Consider the following 6,000-nt stretch of genomic DNA (forward strand, 5'->3'; position numbering starts at 1 on the left):
ATCATTAGTATAATAGTTTTCACACCCAACAAAAGCTCAGATAAGAATACATTTGTCTCAGAAATAAAGGGGGAAAAGCATTCCTAAGCTTAGTTGCTTGGGATTGGAAAGAAGAGTCAATAATTCATTTAAATTAAATACTTCTACCAGATGGAATTTTGAGTAAACAACGATGCCAACTCCTTGACCACTTAAATGGAAGTAAAGATATAAAGAATGTGAAAAATACTCTAAGCTGAAGTGTGTTAAAATTATGGGGTCCTTTTACTAAGGTATGCTAATTGATTTAGCATTCACTAATGATTAGCACATTTTAAATGATAAGAAGACCATAGGAATAAAATGGGCTTTTTAGCATTTAGTGCAGGCTAATGCACGTTAGTAAAAGAAGCCTTATAGAAATCACTTTTTAAAAAAAAAGAGCTTGCAGTAATGGAGTAATTCTATCATATTTCTTGGCTCTAAAAATCAATTGACTCTCAGAAACAAAGCATTACAATAGTCAACATGAGGTAAGATCAGTAATTGAATTACGTCTGAAATGATCCTCAATATAATAAGATCTAATAAAGTGTAAATACCTCAGTTTAAGAAATATATCCTAGCCATTAAACTTAGTGGTTCCACCCTCCACTGATAACCTCACCCATCCTCACCGATGGTGCTAATGATTTTCACTTAGGACCTGATGATCAATTCCCCAAACTGTTCCAAAACAGCACCATAAAAATCGCACTGGAACAGTATGGGGAATTAAATCCCCAATGATCAATGCTAATAACATGCAAATTTAGGTCCATTATTAGCGTTGATCATTGGGGGAAAGCAGAGGAGGATTTCCCTTATATGGTATCGAAGCCCCGCCTAGCGCATCCCAGGATGCACTGGGCAGGGCAGGGTGCTGCCATTTTGGAGGTGGCTCTGGAAGGAGCAGGGAGTGTTTCTCCCTCCTCCTGCATCTGAAGGTGGCGGTAATGTTCCCCCCGAAATGGCTGTGCGGCAAGTGCTTTACTTGCCGCACGGCCATTTCCTGCAGGAAAGAGAGACTTCCCTTTTACTTGCTGCTGTAAAAAGGGACCTTGGCACATGTGAAAAACACGCGCCAATGCCAGCGCAGGCTCTCTTTTGCCACAGCTTGGTAAAAGGGGCCCTCATTTCTTTGAGTGAAATAGGGGCATCTAGTTTATCAAGATGAGCATTAGCCAATTGAGGTTTAGGTAGGGGTAGCAAAAAAATCAAAAATTTGTTCCTTTGAAGGAGTTTTTTTGGGGATGTATAAATTTGGGAATAACATCCTACAAAATATTTGAGAATTTGTTCTTTCTATGTTTTTGAATAGCTGAGATACTGTATATGTTGGTTTACACTTTGCCTTTAAATAATTGGCTAGCATTTTACCTGCCTTGTTGGAGCCTGCATAGTAAGGGGGAAAGGGACTTGATATACTGCTTTTCTGAGGTTTTTGCAACTAGATTCAAAGCGATTTACATATATTCAGGTACTTATTGTGTACCAGGGGCAATGGAGGGTTAAGTGAATTGCCCAGAGTCCGAGGGAGCTGCAGTGGGAATCAAACTCAGTTCCCCAGGATCAAAGTCCACTGCACTAACCACTAGGCTACTCCTCCACTAGCAACATTCCATGTAGAAGCCTGCCCTTGCAGATCAGCAACGCGGCCGCGCAGGCTTCTGTTTCTGTGAGTCTGACGTGCAGGACATCAGACTCACAGAAACAGAAGCCTTCGCAGCCGCATTGCTGATCTGCAAGGGCAGGCTTCTACATGGAATGTTGCTGGTGGAATAGCAACATTCCATATAGAATCTCAAATAGCAGCAACAGAATCTCAATAGTAGCAACATTCCATGTAGAATCTCAAATAGGGAAATGGGACTGGATATACTGCCTTTCTGAGGTTTTTGCAACTACATTCAAAGTGGTTTACATATATACAGGTACTTATTTGTACCAGGGGCAATGGAGGGTTAAGTGACTTGCCCAGAGTCACAAGGAGCTGCAGTGGGAATCAAACTCAGTTCCCCAGGATCAAAGTTCACTGCACTAACCACTAGGCTACTCCTCCACTAGCAACATTCCATGTAGAAGCCTGCCCTTGTATATCAGCAACGCGGCCGCGCAGGCTTCTGTTTCTGTGAGTCTGACGTCCTACACATACATGCAGGACCTCAGACTCACAGAAACAGAAGCCTGCGCAGCCATGTTGCTGATCTGCAAGGGCAGGCTTCTACATGGAATGTTGCTGGTGGAATAGCAACATTCCATATAGAATCTCAAATAGTAGCAACAGAATCTCAATAGTAGCAACATTCCATGTAGAATCTCAAATAGGGAAATGGGACTGGATATATTGCCTTTCTGAGGTTTTTGCAACTACATTCAAAGTGGTTTACATATATACAGGTACTTATTTTGTACCTGGGGCAATGGAGGGTTAAGTGACTTGCCCAGAGTCACAAGGAGCTGCAGTGGGAATCAAACTCAGTTCCCCAGGATCAAAATCCACTGCACCAACCACTAGGCAACTCCTCCACTCCACTTAGTAAGTAAGTTGTTGTGAGAATAGGGTACCACAGATTTGCTACAAAATCTGGTTAAATTGGAATTTGAGTTTTTGAAGTTTAATAAGTAACAATGCAAGGGCTCTGTTTACTAAGGTGCGCTAGCGTTTTTAGTGCTTCCTAATAGCGCACGCTACAACTGCTAGCACATCCTTAGCCAAGCTTAGTAAACAGGGCCCCAGATGGCTTATTTATATAGATTCAAGATTCTTTATTTCAGTATCCAATTTGTCCAATTCTTGTTTGATGATCTGAAAAAAGAAAATGACAGAGGTTTGGATAAGAAGAGGTAGTCCAATCTTGAATATGAATCATGTGGCTTAGACTGAAAAGTGAAGTCCAGATCCGTAAGGTGAGTGAGTCTCCAGGTATCTTAAAGGTTCCAGGAGTGGAGCAGATGCAGTAATGTTGCTTTAGCCTTAGGAGGTGAATATTTCACATGTGAAAATAGGCACTGGATAATGATCCGTGGCCCTCTGTATTGAAGGTTTCATATTTATTAGACAGAGACTGCTGAGAAAATTAAATGCCAATTCCACTGGCAATTCTCTTGTATGTCTAAATAGGACCACAGTTATAATCCATCTGACTAGAGCAGGTTCTTGATTATTTGATTTATATATACCAAAGCTCTTAATCACTTATAACCTTTATCGATTTTAATGGTGACCTTAGCGGTGCTCATTTCTAGTACATAGGAATGGCCATTGGAGCCGACTCTGTGGGTGCTGAGGGTGCTGAGCACCCCCAATATTGACAAAATCCCTCGTATGTGTCCAGGAAGGGGTTATTTCCTTTGGGCTTAGCACCCCCAATAATTTTGAAAAGTTGGCTCCTAAGGGAATGGCAATGGATCCAGCACCCACCTCTTCATCGGCACACCTGATTACCATGTCTTAAAAATACTTTAACCCGAATTTTAATTTCTTCAAAAAAATGGGTACTTATCTTTTATGTGTGTCAGACTGGGGGTTAAACACGTTTGACCAGGGGCATAGCCAGACTTCGGCGGGAGGGGGGTCCAGAGCCCGAGGTGAGGGGCACATTTTGGTCCCCCCCCGGTGCCGCCGACCCCCCCCCCCCGCCATTGCCGCCACCCCCACCACCACCAACAACAACTTTGCCCCCCCTGCCGACGACCCTCTCGACACCCCCTCCAGCCGCCAACCCTCCCCCGCCATTGCCTACCTTTGCTGGGACCCCAACCCCCGCCAGCCGAGGTCCTCTTCTTCCGGCGCAAGGCTTCGTTCTGCACATGCAGGACGTCAGACTCACAGAAACAGAACGAAGCCTTGCGCCGGAAGAAGAGGCCCTCAGCTGGCGGGGGTTGGGGTCCCCTGCCAGCAAAGGTAGGCGACGGCAACGGCGGGGGAGGGTTGGCGGCAGGAGGGGGGTTGAGAGGGTCATCAGCAGGGGGGTCCAGGACCAAATCTACAGGGGCCCAGGCCCCCGTGGCCCCACCTAGCTACGCCACTACGTCCGACATGCATGTTTCGCCCATACATAGGCTGTCTCAAGGACTCTCCCCTAGAAAAAAATCAAAGAGAAAGGTAGCTAAGATCACTGCATAATCATCATACTTTCCTACTCTCATGCAGTGATACAATCAGTATTCAAAAAACTTTTCTTTACTCTCAGCCGTCTGGCATCTACCTGTTTCCTTCTTACCTCTTGCAAGAATTAATAAAGAAACAGGTAGATGCCATATCCATAAATTATTGTTTATCCAAGTACTTCTGTAAAAGAATGGGATTAGTGAATGACTTAGTTAAATTACCATTTTCATTGTAGCTGGTGAAAACGGGCTAAATTTTGCACTCGGGGCCTTCAATCGGGGGTACAAGGCCAGAAATCTCTTCTGCTTATCTACAGTTCCTTTAGCGAAATCCCCTGTAATGATGATTTTATTTCCATTCCAGAACAAATTCTGTTTTTGTTTAACACTTTGCATGATTGTAACAACCCGGGGGTATTGCAAGACTTTGCAAATAATAGGCCACGGGTATTTTTGTGATGTTGAGACTGAATGGTTTGAGGGAACACGGTGTGCTCTCTCTAGTTCAAAAGAGCGGTCAAATGAAATAGAAAGTAAAGTTGGAATAGGCTGTTAACAAAGTTCAGGATATTTTCTGCACCTTCCAGAATACCTAAAATTGTTACATCTACTCCTATTAGTGGAATCTTCAAATGCCATTTGTAATTGTAGCACAGTTTTACTCAGCTTACGTGTACCAAGAAGCTCGTCCTCTATGGAACTGACACGTGATTCCATTTCACATAGTCTGGTTTCCATCCGGGCAAAAGTTGAGTTAAACTGTGCCATTTCACATTTGATATCTTTAATTGCAGCAGAGTTGTCACTGAATAACGTATTTCTGTAAGTTTGGCCTCAATGTCAGAGGTAGAGCCGACGCCATCTTGTTTTTCTGTTTGCTTACAGGGTGAAGTAGTAAGATCCGGTTTAAGTCTTTTGTTTGAGGAGCTAGCTGTAAAAGCAGCTTCCAATTTGCTTTGCCTATGAGAAGACATAGTTTAGGATTGAATTATGCAGAAAAGATACCTGGTAAATAGTGTAAAAAAGAGGATTTTGAGGGGATCACGATGGAACTCTCTCCTCATGCAACCATTCACAGCTAGAGCTTGAGTACCCCCCTCCCCACTCCTTCTCCAAGCTTGACTCAAACATCTTTGCCGCTACAGCATCCTGCTAAGAAAAAGAAACAATCAGTGAAGTCAGACATAGCCTCAACTACAACCAACACATAACAGTTCTCTCCTGCTTTATGTGAGACTAAAAGCACAAAGACAGGCTGGCATAAGGCTATAGAAAACAGCAAGGCAGATGATCCACAAAATCCAGAATGAAAGCAGAAGAAAGCAGATCAGTAGAAGATATCTATCAACAAAAAGAAGCAGGGCCTAGAAGACTGTCTATCATCAAAAGCATTTATTCACCACATAAACTGCAGCTAGACTCATATTTGGCAAAACAAAATTTGAAAGTGCTAAGCCCTTACAATAAAAATTATACTGGCTCCCACTTAAGGAACGCATCACGTTCAAAATATGCTCACTAGTTCACAAAATTATCCATGGTGACGCACCAGCTTACATGTCAGACCTGATAGACCTACCACCTAGGAATGCCAAAAGATCATCCCGCATATTCCTTGATTTGCACTTCCCCAACTGCAAAGGTATGAAATACAAACTAATGCATGCGTCAAACTTTACCTACCTGAGCACACAATTATGGAATGCATTGCCGCGCAGCTTGAAATCGATCTACGAAAGAACGAACTTCGCATATTACTGAAGACCCATCTCTTTAATAAAGCATACCACAAAGATCAACCAATGTGAATATGCACAACTCGCCCATCTATATTAAAAAAGGAGACTATGATAAAATGAGAAGAACGGT

Source organism: Microcaecilia unicolor, chromosome 2 (genome assembly GCF_901765095.1).
Source record: "Microcaecilia unicolor chromosome 2, aMicUni1.1, whole genome shotgun sequence".
Classification (NCBI taxonomy): domain Eukaryota; kingdom Metazoa; phylum Chordata; class Amphibia; order Gymnophiona; family Siphonopidae; genus Microcaecilia; species Microcaecilia unicolor.